The 22054-nt window shown below is 33.7% G+C and overlaps 1 protein-coding gene and 1 long non-coding RNA gene across 2 annotated transcripts in view; one reads left to right on the top strand and one right to left on the bottom strand.

The window, feature by feature from the left end:
* The window catches only part of LOC128170467 (complement C1q-like protein 4), a 290459-nt gene that overhangs the window by 175718 nt on the left and 92687 nt on the right, over window positions 1-22054 (top strand). The gene's annotated exons all lie outside the window — the stretch shown is intronic.
* LOC128170469 (uncharacterized) overlaps window positions 3158-22054 on the bottom strand; it is a 39940-nt gene continuing 21043 nt past the window's right edge. The window contains exons 6-14 of the long non-coding RNA XR_008241842.1: window positions 17845-18501; window positions 17106-17389; window positions 16364-16554; window positions 15688-15806; window positions 14429-14469; window positions 13838-14133; window positions 6897-7015; window positions 5633-5798; window positions 3158-5156 (exon numbers count right to left, since the gene is read on the bottom strand). This is a non-coding gene — a long non-coding RNA (uncharacterized LOC128170469). The remainder of the gene's footprint in view (window positions 5157-5632; window positions 5799-6896; window positions 7016-13837; window positions 14134-14428; window positions 14470-15687; window positions 15807-16363; window positions 16555-17105; window positions 17390-17844; window positions 18502-22054) is intronic.

A 22054-nucleotide genomic window follows, 5' to 3' on the forward strand; every position in this document is an offset into this window, starting at 1 on the left:
TTGTATTTTTAAACAAACGAAATAGATCCTTTATAATCATCAAAATTAAGGCCATACAAGTATACATGTTCAGTTAATGAACAAAAACTGAAAATCTTACGGCAAGAAATGACAAGTTGAAATGTGATGATGACGTTTCTATTAGTTTCCTAGATTTGTGATACTTCCTCTGTATGCCTGTAATTTATTATGCCAATTGTTTCTTGAAACTTTTATACAAGGATATATAAAGTATGTTTAACCAGAGAAAGAGCGAACCTTGTTTTCGATGTCTAAATATAGCCGCTGTTTTGAGTGGCGAAGGTTAGATATGAATTAGATGACAAAGCTGTTCCCCATAAAACTTTCACCTTCATTTCTCAAACGCTCCTGGAAAAGAAGCCCGCTCACCAGTTAAACTTCTACGGCTGGATGCGCACCTTTCTGTCTAGAACAAGAATGTCAACATAAATATTTACTTTTATTCCCTAACACTTGCTCCAACTGCCTAAATTCCAAGGCCACGCCGATTCTGCATTCCTGTTTACCGCCTCGTAAAATACAATGAAGGTCCTTGCCATTTTTTAAATCGATTACATTGCTTTGAAATTATCGGCGTTTCTTTTGCTGTATATTCATATAAGTCAGTTTTACAATAAATCAAATTGTTTTTTTAAAATTATTCAATCATTTTATGCGTTATATAAGAGTTCTTGCCCGCTGGTGTATTTTTTTTCTGTTGGCATAAGAACATCTGAGATAAAAAAAAAATAACTTGTCAATGATACAATTCTGTAAATTTAAACAGAAAGTTGTTCTTTAATTGATTATGAAATACCTTGTGCTACAGATTACTCTTAATTAACTTTAAATTTTAAAAATCCTTCACAGAGACTGAAAGCTATAATCGGATGTCTTCTCAGTTTGAAACTTCCTATCAGTACTTTCTTGACTTTGCTTAGAATACTAATAAAAATGCCCATTTTGGAATCTGATTCTCTAATATCAATTAAAATTGTGTTTACCTATAATAAGTACCATCTTTACACATGTATCAGGTAGACAAAATACCTATTAAATAGTACTTCATGTACATAGTGTAATTAGTTTTGTACATGAGCATGCACTGATCTAGTGTAAGCCCCCCCCCCCCCCTCCCCAACACACACACTAGAATATAATATTAAATTTCTGGTATTTACATAGTAAATTATTGAAAATAATTCTCGGACCCCCCCCCTCTCTTGAATTTTTTTTCTGTATTCCCGCGTGATGAAAAATGTCGCTGTTATAATTTTATCACATATCTGCATTAAAGAATGCAAAAATAATTTATTATTTCGCCCTTGAAAATGTATGAACAATTTAATCACATGTTTAAATTAATTTCTTTCGTCTGAGAAGCAATTTTTAACAAAGATTAAAGATATCCTTTTCCTTATACTCCACCCCCTAAAAAACCTTCACCGGATTCAACCGTGGAAAGTCATTGCAAGGAATGGATTTACGTTGTGTGAACCTGTTAATGTATCCAGTAACATTTTTGAGGACACTGTATACTGCTTACTATTCTTCAGTACACCCAGATGAAAATGTCTCAGGACACATTAACAGGTTCACACAACGACATCCAACCCTTGTAATGACCTTACACGATTAATATGGGACAGAAAATAATTCGACTAACCCATTACATGTACTTCTAGAAATTCTGCATTCCTGTTTACCGCCTTGCCATCTCTAAAATCAGTTGCACTGCTTTTAATTATTCGATTAATTTTTCAGCCATTAACATTATTTATTTTTAACTTTCCAGGGGGTAAATATATACAGACACGTAGCATGTTTTGAAAGTTGGGGGGGGGGGGGGGGGAGGGGGCAAACTCATCTTATTCCAAAATATCTTGACTTAAAAATTGGCAACTTCTCAAAATCAAGAAAATCCTTATCCGGGAGAGGGGGGGGGGGGGGGTCATAACTTCTTATTATATCAATTTCACTGTTAAATTCATTCCTTTCAATTCAATTTTACCGTTTATGTTTACTTTTTAATGTGTAAATAATAGAAAGTTTGCTGCGAGAAAAAAAAAGGGGGGGGGGCAGCCCTTGTTACGAGGCTAAGAAATGGATTATTGCTTCAATAACAAATCTTGACACCCTCCTCTTTGACACCGTGCCTCAGTGATATGACAGAACTCCAAGTAAGCAGCTGATTTATATGGCGTCTGGCCGCATTGAGAGATTTGCCAAAAAAAAAAAACTCGGCCAGCGTTTTTACGAGTGATATACATGTATTCCATATTTCAGTGGGTCAGCTTACTTTCAGTGGACCAACACTCCGTAATAAAGGCATCAGATGGAGGCGTAAATCTTAGGAGGATGTCTGTCCACGGAGGCCATCACTTACACTTAGTGACAGTATAAACAGTATCTCGCTTTGTATAGAGTGACCCCCCTCCCAACAAAACACACATACATTATGTATGCACCAACAAAGCATCACTGGTTATTTTTTCAAATTTATACCTATATACAAGGCTCAGGCCCTAAAAATATTCAATCAAAAATCATTAGTATACATGTAATAACATACACCATGTGTTGAGAAATTTTAGATGCAGAAATCGGTGCTTGTTAAAAAGTTGTGTTCTAAGGAATCTAAATACATTCCTTAAAAATTATTCTTCAATAAATTCATTCAATTTTTTTTCCAAATAAAATCATATATATTTCAACATTTTCAAAATGTTCACTCCACTTAGAGCCAAATAATTTGGGGATCAGGGATTTAAGTGAAAAAAATATTTGAATACCGGTATCTAAAAAAAATTTAGAGAAGCTTCTGTTAAAGTTTTGATATCCCTTGTTTTAGTAATTTAAAAAAATAGCCTTTTTAAAAATGTTTCTTTTTTAATTACCGGTATTTCATTATGGATTCATTTCAACTTATTAGCCCTCTACTTATAAAGCTGGCTGTAATTTGTCAAAGATGCCTTGATCTATGATATTGGTTCAACTTTAAATGTATAGAGGTACATGTATCCCAGAGAGAGAGAGAGAGAGAGAGAGAGAGAGAGAGAGAGAGTCAGGTGATTAAAAAAGCTCACGCACTGTACATCAGATAAGCTAACAGAGTTCTTTCGTCTCTTTTAAAATTATAATAAAAAATAAACACACATACAGAAAACATCATTTATTCCAGTTAATTTACAATCAATCAAATCCACTCCAATTACAACCAGAAAGCTATCTTTTAGTAACAATCACAAATAATGAGGGATCTGTGAAAACCATAGATAATCTAGCTCCAACTTGACAAAGAGTTGATACAAAATTAAGATGGTTGCATGACAATGGCAATTTATAGGCTATATCAATCTTCTCTTCGATAAAGAGCTCCGTAAACTATAAAGAAAATGAAAAATATTCAAATTTTATTCAAAAATTATTTTGATATTTTTTTTAAAATTACTACAAGTCAATGAATAATTTTTGGCCAGTATCATCAGATGTAAAATTTTAAAACAGATCTGAATTTGTTGACAAACAAGCTTCCTTAAGGTTTTTTTCTTGAATTTTTAGCACGATTGCTTCCCCTATCTTGTAAAATATATCACAATTTTCAAGAACAACAAGCGCAACTTCACAATGATTAACTAAACTACAAATTCAGATAACAGGTACTGTTAATGTTCATAAAATAGCAGTTTCTATCAACTTCCTGAAAAGGATTATCACATAATCACAAGTTAATGCATATGAATCTAATTTTCTTTATACCGGTACATTTGATTAAATCATATGTTAATTAGAATTTGAATTACTTCAAAGAGGAATTAACATGAAATGCATTAATTTATAATTTCTGCTAAATCAATTTAAGTACATATACAGTACATTGTACTGACTCAGATTAATGGCGTCTCTTTTCAGGTTTGTATTCATACCAGATACTATATACAGAATGTAAATACAGTACGTATAATTATCTATGTTTAATTAACAAAACACTGCAGGTCTAGGTTTCACATAAAGTTTACTCAACACAATGGCACTATTACTAATTTAGCTAGCAATTGGCCCTTCTTGGGTTTTTTCCAGCAATAATTCAGAGACAAGTTTTGTCTGAGAGACCCTTAGGCTAGAAGTTGGAAAGTAGTCACTTTGGTATTTTTTCAATATTTAAACAAAGAAAAATTCATAAGTTTTACAATACATATGTTCCAGTACCAGTACAGTAAAACACCGTTAAAGAGAACACGCTTATAATGAATTGACGCTTACAGCGAAGTGATTTTCATTCCCTGTGACTATATCACATTGTGTAAACTTGACGGATATAATAAATTACGCTTATAAAGAAGCGAAATCACCTATCCTTGGCGCTTCATTATAACCGTGTATTACTGTATATGACATTTACCAGTAAGCTACATGTATTTAACAACTTGTAGCTTTTTACAATTTTCATACTAAGAAAAAGAACAGTTCAGTAATTTTACAATATTACAGAACATGATGATATGTTATCAAACTATCTTGCATGCAAATTTAATTAAACTTCAAAGTCTGTCCTTTACAACATGCAGAAAAATTTTCTGGATGTACATACATGGAGAGAGAGAGGAGAGAGAGAGAGAGAGAGAGAGAGAGAGAGAGAGAGGGAGGGGTAGGTCAGGTGATTGAAAAAGCATTGTATCTCTCATTGACCCTTTTTATATTTGTTTAAATAAATTAAGAGCAAACTATAAACTGTTTAGATTATAGTGCTAAACTTCATAAGATTATTAAATCTTAAATGATATAACCTAAAATATACAGCAGAAGAGAAATTCATCTCTGTTTTGAGCATTATGACTTGAAAATGATGAAAACCAACTGCATTCTATACAAAATGTCGAAATCCAAAGATCTTATTTAAAATAAGTAGGTATTGGTCACCTCGGTTTTTTGACATTCTTTTGAATTCAACAATAAAATTGATAAAAACCTGACCTTACACATTTTAGTTGCCATTGACCATGCACATGCAATACCGGTAATTCAACAGATTACAAAGAATTTCTGTGTCCAAAAGTTATAAGCATAAGTTGCGTAAAGTCAATAAGTTTGAAGATGATGAAGTGGACTGTATTGTTTTAGCATCCGGTCAGCCTCTTAGGTCCCTAGCCAATCATCTGATAGAAAGAAATACATGATAGTTATTATTTATTAGTACAGTGACTTCATTAATATTCGTGGGTATTAACTTTACTGGATTCTATGAAAATCACAGTGGCAAGGCTAATTCATAAATCTGTGGCCAATCATCCTATCATTACAAAGTGTTGGTAGAAAATTCACTTCTGAACAAAGAATTATTATTTAATTTTGTGGACTAAATTAACACTAAAACAAACAAAAATTGATGTTTAACAAAAATTGATGAAACCACAGAATGTACTTTTCATACATGCATACTATTGGTGATGAATGCATAATCATACAATCTAGTCACATAATAATATTATAGTTTGATCTATAGGCATAGAGTGAACCATTAATTGTTTTTTTTATTATCAAATAAATATTTAATAGCAATTTATTCATGTCAATACATGTACAAATTAATTTTTTCTTCTACTTTGCTTTCAAAAGATATCTTTATATTGACCTTCTTAAACAGAAAAAGAAGAAGTTGGCATCCCCACCACAACCACTGTGGCGACAGCTGGATAGCCACATTCATAACCACTGGGGTTATTTCTGTGACATCGTATCCTTGGCCAGTTGTACCATTTTTTTCTCCCACTATGCTTATTCCATTGCTATTCTCCATTCTATACCAAAGAAAACCAATTAAAAAAGAAATTATACAATGACATGCTATTATAGCAATGAATTTTATTGCTTATAAAATGGTCAGGCGCAATAGCAAACACACTGAAATTTCTGTCTGATATTTGCTCCATATGAACATATACTAGGATGTGACAAAAGAACTACATAAGGTATAATGCCCTTGACTTGCCCCCCCCCCCCCCCCCCCTAAAAAAAAACCAAGAGGCCAATATGCCTTAACGGTCACCTGAGTACCATAGCCCATACACAAAATTGTGGAGGAATCTCATAAATGCATTTAGTTGAGTTTCATTACGGAGTAGAAAATTATAATATTGTAATGACCTCCACCTCCCTACCTGAAATCTTTTGGAAAACAACTGAAAAGCTGTCAATGTGACAGAAAACCGGGTTTTCTTTTATGTGAACTGTATCCATAATTCATGTCAACCCTGAATTGATAAACACTACCTACCGTTTTCAGTGAAATGGAGTATCCTATATGAAATATTTTGCCAAAAAATGACTAAGTTTAAAAGCTGGTATTTTTTCATAAATTATCAGAAATCAAAATCCTAGCAATATGCACACCTCTGATATATGTGCAATTAATCTGCAAAAGAACAATTTCCTATCTTGAAAACTGTAGGAGGAGTTATCCAAACAATGAGGGTACCCTTTTGGCGGCCGCCCGCCCGCCCAACCGCCCGCCCGCCATTTTAATAACAAGATTTTTCTGTTGGAAAACCCGGTTAAAAATCTAATTTATCCAATCAACTATCAACAGTCTCGTTTGAAGTCATCTTTTCGTACGTTCTATGGTCGATACAACGACCTTGTCAGCAAATACAATCTTCCACTGGGTAGCATGCTGACTGACATTTTTCATACAAATTGTCAGACCATAATTCATCGCCTACGGATTTTTTCCCCGATTACGACAAAGAGAACACGGTGGGTGTGACCGGTCAGCTTACTAGCTCCTCCTAGACACCTGTGTAATGGAGGTCTGTGTTTGCTCAAGGTTTGTATTTTGACCATCACAAACAAACCAAATCATCAACGTTGCGTTTTTTCCCCAATTTTGACATATTTACCTCGATTATGTCTATTGGGACAAGGAGCATGTGGGGGGTGCGACAGGTCAGCAGAGGATGCTCACTCCTCCTAGGCACCTGATCCTATCCTTATCTTTTTGGAGGTCCGTGTTGCTCTGCTTTGAATTTGTGTTTCGTATTATGAATTTTTTAAATGGTTGACAGTTTGTTATTCTCATTTTTCATCTTAAAAGGTTAGCACAAGACCTATCACTTATCACAGATTGTATAACCTACTAATGAAAAGGTGCATGCACCGCTTCCATACAAAGTATTTGTCCCATGTCTGTTAAAGGGGCATGGTCACGATTTTGGTCAAAAATTATTTTTTTAATTTTAATGTTTACAATGCTCCAGTAAGGCATTTTTAATAGGCAACACAAATTTGAGTGTTATTTGTTGAGTTATAAGCGAGTTACAGAGCTTACAATTCTTCCCTATGTAAACAAAGCTTTTGTTTACATTTTGAATGTTGAAGTGAAAATTTCAGTTTTAGACCTTAAATGAATGAGTTAATCATTAGGAACTGTTTATTTATGCTTAAAATAAATAAGAAGATAGACAAATCAGCTTGAAAAAGAATTTTTACTGGTATATTGAACCTATGTAAACAAAAACAGGGCACGAGCCTTGTTTACACGATGAAGAATTATGAGCCCTACTGGTACTATACCAGTTATCTGCTAAGACCAGTTATCGGCTAAACATAGAGTTCGGGTTAATAGCACGCGACTATCCGAGATTTTTTAATTTAATCGTCTGTTTCGAATAAAGAAAAGTAAGTTTGCTTGAAAACTTTCTTCAACATGTTTTAAACATGAACTTAAACAGTCATCTTGTTACCGCTGATTTACATCTTTGCACTTTCAGCAGTGGGGGATGTGACGTAATAAGTTAAAAATAGAATATTACCTCGTTGTAATACATTATTATATCCCTTCTTTGATTTGACATATAATATCAATACATAAAACATGCCTAAACAAAGGGAATTCATAAAATTCCGAGATATTCATAGCGCAGTTGAACGCCTGATTGCACAATTATGTATTAAATAGTCAACGATTTTGTGTATTTACCGTATGATAACAAACGCATAATTTTATGAGGTTTGTGTATGTGTCATAACCCCTAAGACCTTTAGTCTGACCCCACAAGGGGCATTATCCAAATTACATTTTTAAATACATAAATTACATAGTATAAAATCAACATGTACAGGAATTTTACTACGTTATTATCACGAAGTCAATAACTGGTACAGTAAATTGTGAAAACTCGGCAAAATCAGGGCGTGCTAAAAATAAAAAAGAAGAAGATGTTTTTGGGTTCTAAATACTGATATATTCTAGCAGATGGATAAATAAGAAGTTCACCATTTAAAATATGTCAATTGTTATCAAGAAATATCAAGAAATAAGGAAATACGAAAAGAAAACGTTAAATTTTAGCCAATAACTGGTACAGTGCCAGTATATCTTGCTTAAAACTTATGGACTGGCACGCAAATTTCATTTGATTGTTAGGAATGCATTCCTAAAGCATTGTAAATAGTAATCAAAGTACTGAAGTACTGAAGGGAGTTGATTTTGTCAATATTTATTTATTTTAAAATCAATGATATGTTATTTTGCATGACAAGTACATGTCGTTTCTAATTTGAATTACCCACATTTTTATAATATGAATTTTTTGGACTTTTCCGACAAGACTATCGAGAAACCCCCATATGAATCATGTTAAATAATATTTAAAGATAAAATTAATTCAATCAAACTATGTATCAGTAATAGAAATATTTCTCGTAAATCTCCGACAAGGGTTTACGGAGACAGCCGAGCGTCGAGTTGAAAAAGACTATATTTGAACTCTGGCGTAGGAATACATACGACTACAAAAAATATTTAAATTGTTCGTACCATTTAAAATCTGACTATTTTCAATGTATTTATAAATAAGTTTCCTTGAAAAATAATGCTTTAGCATACATTACATCGAATTTATCAATTATTTTCAACAACTAAGTCTTGTCAGCAGCAATGATTTGTGCTGAGGTCCAAACACTGTTTCACTTTCGGTTTATCTGAGTAACTGCATAGGAAAGTTGACTAAAATCAACTCCCAAAAACAGAAAAGAAAATTTGACCAAAATTGTGACCATGCCCCTTCAACTTTCAAAATAGGTTTTATGTTTAAATATGTTTTCATAGATAAACTAAAACAAGGTGGCTTATAAGTATACTATTTACATGTATTACTTTACTTCTAACAGTCTACTTGTTAATTTCAAAAAATTTAAATTTTGTTTTTGTTTCAAATGATAAAATACTTGCCTAACTAATTTGATCATACAACTTCTTAATTATCTTATATTTAATGATTAATTACTAAATATGAACAAGCGAAGGAAGATAACTCCATTATGAAGAAGCAAGGAAAGATAACCCCATTAACTTTCATAATCCTCTTCCCTGAATTCTTTTCAAATGCTTTCACAATATCATATCAATAACTTTGATGGACAGCTTCATTTTTTTCCTTTTCTAAACATGTGAATTAACCCATTTCTTTCATTGAAATTCCTGAGCAAAATAAAATAATAAGAGAAATACATATCCCCCTTTCCCATCCATAATCCTTGCCTTATACATGCAGGTGACATGAATTATCCTTCGTCCTCTTATGCAGTATCCAGCGCATGCGCAGATAATGACCACTAATTCATAGAAACAATAAAAGTTTTCCTGCCACTACCCATCATACATGTAGTAAATTCAGTGACATGTCTAATTGTAAAACATTATTAAAGATGACAGGATGATTTTTTTCTACATATGCAGTTAGTTTTTATTCTGTGTCTGTAGAGAATAAGATTTTTATACATTATATGCATTAACACTATATGGCTATATTGTAACCCCACCCCTACGACCTGAACTCCTGACCCAGGGGCCATGAATTTCACAATTTAGGTAGAGGAGTTCATGGGCATAACCATGAGTTCATAAACATGCATTCAGTTTTTCCCCACATGTGTGGGAGTAAAAAATGTTTTCTAAGATTTAATACATTTTCACTATATGGCTATACTGGCCAAGCCCTAGGGCCTAAAGCCCTGTCCCAGGGCCATGAATTTCACAATTTAGGTAGAGGAGTCTGTAGACATCACAACCATGAACTCAGTTTTATTTAAATATACATGTTTATTGGAGTAGAGAAGAAGATTTTCTAAGATTTAAAACATTTTCACTATATGGCTAAAGTGACCCCACTCTAGAGCCTGACACCCTGTCTGGCTTTTGTTTTTGCATTTTTTGCCCCATCTGTGGCCCCCAGTGGAGGTAGAGCCATGAATTTCACAATTAAGATTCCTCTTACCATAGAGATGCTTCACACCAAAAATGGTAACAATTGGCCTTGTAGTTTTCAAGAAGAAGTTAAACAAGAGGCCCATGGGCCACATCGCTTACCTGAGGAACAATAGATATGATAAATCAGCTTAATGGAGTCATAATACAAACTATCTGGACAATATAGCATTGAATGATTTATTTTTGACGTCGTCGTGTCAATAACTGCCGTCAGGTGAGCAGACAAATTGAATAACGCGCGTTAGCGCGTTATGATAATTTGCCTGCTCACCTGATGGCAGTTATTGACACGACGACGTCAAAAATAAATCATTTAATGCTTATATTTACGTTCCTTACTACAGAAATCAATTGTTTACTTAAATAAATCGATATAAAGTGCAGTAAATTAGTAACAGCAAGAACAGCTGATTTGTAAAACCGGTTTAAACTGGTTATCACAGAGACTGTTGAGATGAGATTGACGAGCATGAAAATATAATCCATGAAAAATAACTATTGAAATGTTGCTTTTAACAATGAAGTCAACTGTTTTGTTGAATAATTATAAAACATGGTGTTTTGACAACATTTATGAAATAAATTTTTTAACCGATAACATAGAAACCACTGTTTGAGAACTACTTATGTAAATTATTTGTAAATTCATACGCAGTGAATAGGTGTTGCATTTAGAGGCATTTAAACATCACGGAATTTAATGGAAAAACACAGTAGAATGTAAATATTGTACAATAATACATGTAGATCCTGTGTAAATAAAATCCATTTCCCCTCTGGATATTCTTATGTTTATAATCATTAGTCCCTTTTCAAACAGGATGATTTTATAGTCATATCACATGTTGAGTATTGCAGTTCTCAAAAAGACCCTTAACAATTGTTAATATATGGGATATAAACCTACATCAAATACTAAACCTTCTTGTGAGGCCAAAGAATTGTCCTGGGGCCAAAGTCTTAACAATTATAAATAATCATCTGGCTGATTAGTTTCTGAGAAGAAGATTTTTAAAGATTTACTCTACATATTCCTATTGTAAAGCTTTGACCCCAACCCCCATCCATTGTGGCCCCACCCTACTCCCGAGGGTGTCATTATTTTCACAACTTTGAATCTACACTACCTGAGGATGCTTCCATACAAGTTTCAGCTTTCCTGACCGATTACTTTTTGAGAAGAAGATTTTTAAAGATTTACTCTAGATACTCCTATGTAAATATTCAATCCCCCATTGTGGCCTTACCCTACCCTTGGGAATCATGATTTTCACAACTATGAATCTACACTTCCTGAGGATGCTCCCACACAAGTTTCAGCATTCCTGGCTAATTAGTTTATGAGAAGAAGATTTTTAAAGATTTACACTATATATTCCTATGTAAATCTACGACCCCCCATTGTGGCCCCACCCTACCCCGGGGGTCATGATTTTCACAACTTTGAATCTACACTACCTGAGGATGCTTCCACACAAGTTTCAACTTTCCTGGCTTAATGGTTCTAGAGAAGAAGATTTTTAAAATTTTCTCAATTTTTTTCATTAATTTCTAATTATCTCCCCTTAAAAAAGGGTGTGGCCGCCTAATCTTCACAACTTTGAATTCCCTTTGCCTAAAAATGATTTGTGCCAAGTTTGGTTGAAATTGGCCCAGTAGTTCTTGAGAAGATGTTGAAAATGCGAAAAGTTTACGTGCAAAAAAACGACGGCATCCTAACATCCTGACACGTCTTAAACTTATTAGAACCCGACACTCTTAATGAAGCTTTTGGTCAATTGCTTATATGTCATAGTTAAGAGTGTTTTGGCGGTATTAATAGCACATGTCATTTTTGAATTGTAATAAGGCCCTGCCTCGTCAGGAGTTCACCTTATGCATAAACCAATTAATCTCTTTGAACTTCATTTGGTTTTAATTTGGATCTAATGATTAGAGAAGGACGGACAGACAGACAGACGAACAACAGACAAAATGTGATGAGAAAAGCTCACTTGAGCTTTCAGCTCAGGCAGGCTAAAAACTGTTAAAATTGAACGATTAAACTGATAGGATTAACGCACGATAGGATAGCATTAACGCATGATAGGACAGTATACACGTACGATACAATAGGATTGATACATGAAACGATAGGATTGTAAAAAATAACGTTGCGGGTACTGTACTGTATATAAATGTGTAGTTATATACTGCTCTGTCCTCAGTAAGTCTGCAAGATGCCCCTTGACACATGCATGCAGCAGTATTTTTTTTTTTTTCACAGTAGATAGTTTTCCTAATGATCTATTTTCACTCCGAGTTATTTCCCTTAGCCATCATCTTGTGGGCTAAGGACGTAAATTTTCCTCTAAGAACAACTTAGAAATATACGCAGGAAAATCGATCCAAACTTTTTATCACAAAAACAAAATTTACTTGCCATGGTGAATACAGAAGGAATCTAGGCAAGATATACTAAAATGGCCATCAACAAGAGGTCAACTTCTGCAAATTTGAGTATATAAACGGAAAACTATTTGTTTTCTTGATAAACTCTAATCAAAATGATTAGTCACTCACTTTGAGCAAGATGACCAAATGCATTGACAACTAATATGACATTATGTCCAATGTCAATCTTTCCATTTCCACTTATGGTCTCAGTTTCCTGGTACAGTAAAGTCCATCAAAATATACTGCTAAAATTAAGTTCATCTCTACTCAGACAGCTATATACACTTAGTATGCTTTGAGCTTAATAAAGTTCTAATTCATTATATTGCTTCCCTATCATAACAAAAGTGTACGTGTTTGTTCTAGACTGAAGCGTTACATACTTCAATATATAAGGAAATTGGTGTTTGCATAGTTTCTCTTACATGTTTAACTTGGCAAACAGGATATGTAAGTCAAAAAGGTTACACAGAAACTTTGTTCATACCTTTAAACTCAAATGGTAAAGTAAACTGGCAGATATGGGCTTGTTGTGACCACCGATATAATTCCTTTATGTAAAACAGAAGTTGGTGACGTCATGAATATCACATGATCCAATATTTTATGAGATCAATAATGTACACCTTTTAAGTTATCATCAAGTATGGACATGAAATTTATCTAAATGCCAGTTTGTAAGTTTTTTATATTTTTAGTAAGATAAGGAGTCTGGGCTTTGCTTACATAATCTCTGTTCATTCCAACTGGTACAAAGGAAGAGAACTGTATCATTTAATATACCATGTACTGATTTTCTTTCAAAACTTTCTGTGTTGATGTTTCATTTTCAAACAAACAATAAAGTTCCGATAAGTTGCAAACAACTTGTGAACACAAAGCCCATTTGAAGAATATTAAGTACAAAAAAGTAGTTTTCATTTAGATAAGTTCAGCTTTTTGAGAGTTGTAATTGTCTTGAGCGAAAACCAATTAATATGTCCTTTAAAAAATTGATTGACCTTGAACCTAACATTTGACCCTATATCCTTGACCTTTAAGGTCATCTCTCTGTTGTATTAATAACTTAGAAAGTTCATAAATAAGAAATAGATATGGAAAAAATACAAAAAAATGTATGAATTATAGACTTACCATTCCTTCATTTCCAACTCAAATATATCCAAGAATGATTTTTTTAGTATTCCATGTAATTCAAGAGTACCGTAGGTCACTCTTTATCAAATCCATCCCCTTGGTCTTTCTTGGGGGTACAGGAAATAAGTAATACCCATCCAGTGGGGTGTTAAGACACTTTGCTGTAGTCCAGCTGGATACATTAGACAATTTCCACAAAGGTATTCCATTATAGTAAGCTATGTAAGAATTGGCTTCAACATGATTAACATATTCTTCAATATTAACTTGGCCATATCGAATGAAAAGAAAATCTGAAAAGGAAAAAAAAATTGATAAGTTTCAAGCATTTGTAGTCATTATATAGTTTAAATTTCATTTTAAATTCATAATTCTTTTTAAACTGACAAGTTTAAAGGTAACTTAAAAATTGAATTTAACATGTAATTAATTAAAAGACATTAAAGTTTAACAAACATTAGGATTGACACTTAACTTTTGTTTTAATTTAATTCCAATTCAGTTCATATTCCTTATTTTCATTATCATTTTTTAGGGAATAAAACAAAAGTCTTAATTACCTAAACTGTTGAATTTCAAAGAAATTACCTTTCATGAGCTATAAACCAACATGCACACTTCCCTGTTATCTAGAACATACATTGCACAACTTAAATATTCAGTCCAAAGACTTCTATTGAAAAATCTTCAATGTATATAAAGATTCTTATCTAGACATGCATTACTTATATACTACCTATATATGTCAACACTGCACCGCTGAAAAAATCTGATAATCATATATCTACTAGAGTGAAATAACCCTGTACACAGTAGTGTTTAAAATGCCTCAAAAGAATTCCTGGCATTATGCCACAGTGTATTTACAGAATGTTTCTCAATATAATTTAGGTTTTAAAGTAATTAAAAAAAACATCCATTTTTTTTTCTGCACTTACTGTAAATCCAGGTTTTCAGTTACCTTTTAAATTTTAAATCTTTCATTTAATTAATCACTTACATGTACATTGTACATTTTTACTAGTATATACTGATATTCACTCTGCTTTAGGGTGGGTCTAAATACCTGACCCAGGGCACATTGTTTAACACTTACAGTAAAGATCAGATCCAACTTAACAGAAAGTATACACCCCAACTAAACCCTTGGTTTACTTTCAGAGTTTGCTTGGGGTTTACTCTGGGTTTGCTAAAGCAGACCCAGACTTAACCCTGAATAATCCCAAGGTAAACACAGGGTAGACCCAGAGAGTGAGCCCCAATTAGAAGTAAACCCATGTAAGCAGATGCTACATATGTATTTGGAAAATATAGGGGTGGGAATTACAGGCAATAAGATGGTAAGATAAAGACAGGTATGACTGTTTCACACTTCAGTGCATAAAGTGGACCCCAAAAGCAAACTCTAAATAAACCCAAACTAAACCCCGAGTGGACCAGAAGTAAACCTCGAGTGGGCGCAAATTTAATTATTCTCAAATATATATGGGAATGCAGAATGTAATTCATTTTCACTAACTTTAATAATTATATTTTGGGTTTTTTCCCACAGTTGCATGAGTACTAAAGAATAATGCTTTCTAAAAATTTTTTTGCATATACGGCCCACTCACTCTAAACTATACAGACAAATTATCAGACCCAACCTAACAGAAGTAAACCCCAATAAATCCTGGGTTTTCTTGCGGGGTTTACAAGAGTATAGACCCAGAGTAAACCCTAAGTAAATCCAAAAGTAAACCAATAGTGGATACAGAGTAAACCTGGATCAGAAGTAAACCAGGATCAGAAGTAAACCCGGATCAGAAGTAAACCCTAGATAAAGATAAAAGACGGGTCTGCCTCACATTTCAATGCATGTAGTGGACCCCATTATGCTGTGCTCATCTGAGTATGGGGCTCTCTTCCTCAGTGATGAGAGTGGACTGACAGTGAGATCTGAGATGAATTTACTGCTTTTTGATGACTGTAACAAATAAAAAACATGTAAAATTTGTACGTTTTTATGTTTGTACTCAAAGGTATTAGGAGCACATTAAATAACATTTTTCAATAATGGTGGACTCCACTCAGATTTCAAGTAATAACTAAAACGTCAATATAAAATGCAAAATTAAGAATTCTTAATTGAGTAACTTAGCAAAAACATTTATTTTTATGAACTGTATATTGTTTGGAAAGCTGATGAGTAAACCATCCTTTCTCTCTGTCCCCCTGCTTTTACCCCCCCCCCCCACATGGCAGAGCTTAGACTGATAGCAGGTGCCCCCATATTTTGCTACATAAATCATTGATAGATACTAGAAATCTATAGCCAAATTTTTGGGTACAGCATAACAGCTTAGTCTCCCTAGTGTGAAACATCAGCAATTAGTTTGGAACTCAGAACTTGCATATTAAAAAGCCTCTATTTAAATCATGTATGCCAAAATTTAAGAAAGGGCATTTTTGTAGATTCAAACCCAAAATTTGTTACAGTACCACATTACAAGGGAAAAAAATGTTGCCAGCTGGCTAACGTACCATGTAGATACAAAAAGTTGTCCTCCAAATTGACGGAACTGGTCGAAAACCCCCTGTCTGCATCCGAGAGAGAGGAAACAGCCTGCAGCTGGGGAACTACCATATCTTAAGACCAAGGCAGGGTGCCCATCAAAGTGAAATAGCAAAATCATCAAGACCAAAACTTGGAGCAGTAAGTCACTTTCTGTAACCTAGAATAAATAGAAATCAAAATTTAACATTAATTTTTGCAGTGGCCTTTTAAAAAAAATTTCTTATACAAAGAGAGAGAGAGAGAGACAGAGACAGAGAGAGAGACAGAGACAGAGACAGAGAAAAATTTCAGTTTCTGCAGTAACTATTCTCATTCTCGTGAACACATTTTAAAGTGACCTGCTTAGTGAATTAAAAAAAGAAAAATCATATTTTGCATATTATGTCTGTACATTTTCCATTATTTTCAATGAAATTAACCACTACATAATTAAATGCATAATTGCATTATGTACAAGGAAATTCAACAGGATAAAATCAATGCACAAATAGATAGTTGCAATCACAATGTTATGTTTGCAAGGGCTTTCCGATATAAACACTCGGAACAATTTTGTAACTAAAATGTGTAGCATAGAGATAGCAATGAATCGAAGTTGAATATTTCTGAACTAGTCTACTGCAGGAAACATGAAAAAAAAAAATATTTTATACCGGTATATTAACAATAGTTATATACTAGTATCATATAAGAGAAAACATTATGTACCTAAAAAAAAACCTTTTTTAAAATGAAGTGTCGACATGTCCGACAATTGTCTGGCTAGTAACTTTGGATCTTGGGCTAGTAACTCTGTTACTCCTACAAGCCCCTGGGCTAGTGGCCAAATTTTGTAATTGCACACCACTGCGACATTGAAGTTAAGGCAGTAACCAATGATCCGGATAGCTCAACTGGTCAGGCTGCAGGCTCCTTCTTCAAGGATGAGCTTTACAAGGTCGAGCCATCGCATTACCTGGATACATGACTTTTGTCGGAAAGTATCAGGAAATCTATGAAAAGAGATAAAAACTTTTAAAGGTCATGCCCTGCAAAACAAAAGCTGAGAAAACCAAACTTTTGCATAATTTTGCTCTGAATGCAGTTGATAAGTGCATGGCCGACATCAATCAAACATACGACTTGTATGCTGGGAATAGTCATAAGATGAAAAACAAGCTCTCGTATGCAGTTGATGCAATTGTACAGTGTTACTTGGGTAATCATGCACTGTACAGAAGACAATCTATAGTACTGTATGTAATGGGGGAACAGTTAAGTGGATTAGCAAAAGTACATTTATATGTCAAAACTTTGAAAAACCTCTCTCTTCAGAGAACGAGAACTTGCTCATGCTCGCATCTCAAAGAGGTTGTCTCCAGCTGTTCTTGACAAAACTATCAAAAACAGCAACTCTCAGAAAGATGAAAGCTATAAACAATAATCATACTCTTTAGCATGATGTCACCTTTACTCGCGAAATCTCAGTTAGGGCTCATAGAGCTGCACTCTTCAAATAATGGTCCAGGCGACTCCATCCGCAGCTTATGTGTAGGTGTGGGTTGTAACTGTACCATCCCTAGTGGAGGCTCAGTAGGCATTGAGTCTCTACAAGAAATTCAAACTAGTAAAAAGTATCAAAAGTCACATTCGTACAAAACAAAAAAAAGTTATTAAGCATTAAAAAAATGTATAAACTTTATAAAAAACATCAAGAGGAAGATTAATAAGTACCAGAAAAACATCATTATATGCTCTCTGAGGCAAGAGCCTGAGGCAAAATGATTAAGAATTCTTAGCATAGTTATTCAAATTAAGTATTAATTGAATTGTTGCAACATATAAACTACATAATTACACAGAAGGATGGGCCCCGCAACAAATCCCCTGTGCTTTACTGTGGATCCTCATCTGGTTAATCTCATGATCATGTACATGTCTCCAGGACAAGGCGGGCTCAGTTGACACAGAGCTTTTTTATGGCTGACCCCCTGGTCCACTCTGAAACTGTGACAAGATGCCATCTGTGCCCTAGAGCAACCTGGTAAAATAGCTCAAACTTGGTTCCCTCCTCTGGCCATCTCACCCTCATCACCCCATACCCACTAGCAGTGGTGGCCGGTACCTAACCACAAAAAACACCCCTTGTACAAAACTAGCGCAATTTTTGTGCGCCGTGAATTTAGGTTTTTTTTTAATATGGGAGGTACTGTAGCTCCCAGGTCATCCATCCGATTTTTCTTTCAGACCGAGCTAGGTCTGCAGACCTGCAGCTACTCTGCTCCTTGAGAGACTGTTCACTCTGCATATCCCTTGGATTGCAAGCACATTTAAAATACTTGTTCCGTAGGTGGGTTGCAACATTATAGTACCAAGTGAAATACGATCAAAATTAACAACTACCATTAACCCCCCCCCCCTTTCAATTTGCTTCCGACGCCACTGTTATTAGAGTACATGCAACAAATTTTTAATTTTATAGTAACTGCCTCGTGGCCTCGGGATAGATATATATAGAATATTTATATTCGCGCTGTCTGACATCACTCCAAAGTTAACTCGTACGTATAATAAGTCCACTAACACCACAAATACAAAGGAAATTAAATTCATAAACACATTAAAAAATATCCAAGCAATTTCAAGTGCATACACTGCAACAAATCTCTATAACATTGACACACACTATAAAATGGTAATCATAATTATGGGCGCTGCCATTTTGGTCCTGACGTCATTGAATCGGAAGCAGCTAAATAAGGAGTTTCCACGATGGCGTGATCACTTTCCGGAATTACAAATCGATAGAACGCCAAAAAACTCCACTTTATGACAAAGTGGTATGGGACATCTGTCGATATTAATGTGGATTAAAGAACTATATAATTGAAAAATTTTTAGCGGTTTAGAATTTTCAAATTTTACAATATTTAACCAAAAAATAGCTTTTAAAAATATTTGAAAAGGTAAAAGTTGTGAAAAAAAATTGTAAAACCCCCAGCGGGATTCGAACTCATGACTTACAGGTTGGTAGTAAACCCTCTAATCCACTGCGCCACGGAATTAGCATTTTTGGAAAGAAACTACTTATACATGTATAATTACACTTTATTTTATTGTTTATTTCGATAAACAATACGTCACAACATGGAAGTGTCCCATATTACCACCTTAAAACACATCATAACAATTTTCCTGCAAGTAGATCCAGTGTTCTTTCAGTTTCGTCGGAAGCAAATTGAAAGGGGGGGGGGCCAGACTAATCCTATGACTCCAACTTTTCAATATTTCCATCTTTTTATGATAAATTTGGAAATACCTTTGCTACCATAAAAAGTGAGTGTGGTGGTGGGGCGGCTGAACCCTCTATGATGCTATGTGCCTAATGGTTAGGTCTAACTTTGCAAAACATTTCGCACATGTAACAATTCGTATTGTTATACTTTCATGTTAAATACTGAAATCTGATTGGTTAAGACGCAGTTAATAATATTTACTATTACCCTCAGCGTTAGCAACGCACTTGGCAACGGGTAACATTAAAAAATGTTACATGCGCGAAAATTATGCGCGTACGGTTTGCTGTAGAATTCACGTTATTCCTATATAAAAGCAGTAAAATTTTCTTAAAATTTTTAAAAAAGACATTCAGTATAACAAAATAAATAGTGCCTGTTTGGGAGGATAACAGTTGAAATTGACACCCCTCAAAAACCATTGTCAACCTCCGCTTCGCGTCGGTTGACAATGGTTTTCTCGGGGTGTCAATTTCAACTGTTACCCTCCCAAACAGGCACTATTTATATAATGTTACCCGTTGCTAAGTGCGTTGCTAACACTGAGGGTAATAGAACAGATTATGAAATGCGTCTAAACCAATCAGATTTCAGTATTTAACATGAAAGTATAACAAACTATAGGCAGACAAATTACCACACCGCGCTAACGCACGATATTCAATTTGTCTGCACGGCCTGCATTGGAACATGTTTTTACGTAAATATAATTCATATGGATGTCTTTTTATGATATTTTACTACCACATTTTTACATAGAAATATAATAAATACACACATGAAGTCATTTCATTTGACACAGAACAAAGAAATTCAAATATATCATTTTATATTAAAATTTCATATCACTCAGGTCTTTAGAATTTTAGGTCTTTAGAATGTCCCATGTACCGATCCCGATACAATGGAAAACCTTTGAATTTTATAAGTTTTTCTATTTCTCGGTCTTGTTTCTATAGCAATGGGTTTGAATTTTCGTAATAAAATGTATATTGCATATACATAATTTATAGAAATGTAAAATTTAAGTTTTGATAACTTTTAACACTTTCCATGATAACATTTGAAGTATTGGTTTCTCCATTAAATTTCTTCTATGAAATAAAAATATTAATATACCGAAGGTTGTTTTATATTTTTGATAGCTTGTTTAAGTGTATTTGCGCTTAAGTCCAAGATGTATTTATTCATGAAATAAAAAAAAATTGATGACTTTACGTGACCAAACTCCTAAATAAATTGATTCTTATGTACAGTCGATAAATTGATAAAAAGTAGGTTTCATAAATGTTAAATAAATGTTCTTAAAAGTATTTAAAAGATTTTTCAAAGCCAGGGATAAAAAGTTTATTAAAGTTGAAATAAACGTATCACCATGATCTCTAAATAGATTTTAAAGCACCCCAATGTTTAATATTTTTTTTCAATTATCTCCCCCTTGTGTGTGCATCTCTCTGTAATTGAAGAATTTTTGTGCCAATTTTTGTTACACAATGAGATATAACCAAGCACATAGATGGATATAGACAGACAAATGGAGAATAAACATGATAAATGAGCCTTAAGTCAGGTAAAATTTCAAACCCCATGTCTCTAATTATGAAATTTAATGTTTTAATTGTCTGAACATAATTAGACCAATATTTTTATTTTTCTAGATCTGATTAGCTTTTTTTTAAAATTGATCAAACTTGGGTATTCATTTTTTAAATAAAAAAAAGTAGAAAAATGACATTTTTATAGAGTTTAAAATTCACATTATTTTATGTTATTTTATTCTACTTCATTTGCAGGTCATATACGATGTCACTTTATTTATACAATTAACCCAATATATATATTTTTTTAATTAAAGAAAATGTTATAATCAAGTAACGGTATAATTTATTTTAATAGTTTATCACCCAACTCTTCATATGTACACACTATTAGAACATATTAATTAACACTATATAGGCATTCGATTTGAAACCTTTTCAATCTTTTAGGTACCCGTACATCCACATCGTCGGAAACCTGCAGCCAGTCTCGCATACGCTTATGTGAGACTGGCTGTGGGTTTCCAACGATGGTACATCCTGGATTCCAGTACATATTGCAATAATGAAGTGAAATTTATTAACACAATTCAAAAACATCGATATCATATCACATTTCCTATAAATCTTCTAAAATGAATAGTTATTTGAAAGTAATCTGTAAACATTACATGCATTAACACCTATACATCCATTTTGGCCCTGCCCGAGAATCAAGACCCATACTCCTGGGGACATGCCATTTAAAATTTTAGTAGAGGACTTCCTGGTTAACATAATTATGAAGTCAGTTTTTCATACAGATGTGTGAGAATAGAGAAGAAGCTTTTAATACATTTTATGC

This window comes from Crassostrea angulata, chromosome 2 (genome assembly GCF_025612915.1).
Source record: "Crassostrea angulata isolate pt1a10 chromosome 2, ASM2561291v2, whole genome shotgun sequence".
Lineage (NCBI taxonomy): Eukaryota > Metazoa > Mollusca > Bivalvia > Ostreida > Ostreidae > Magallana > Magallana angulata.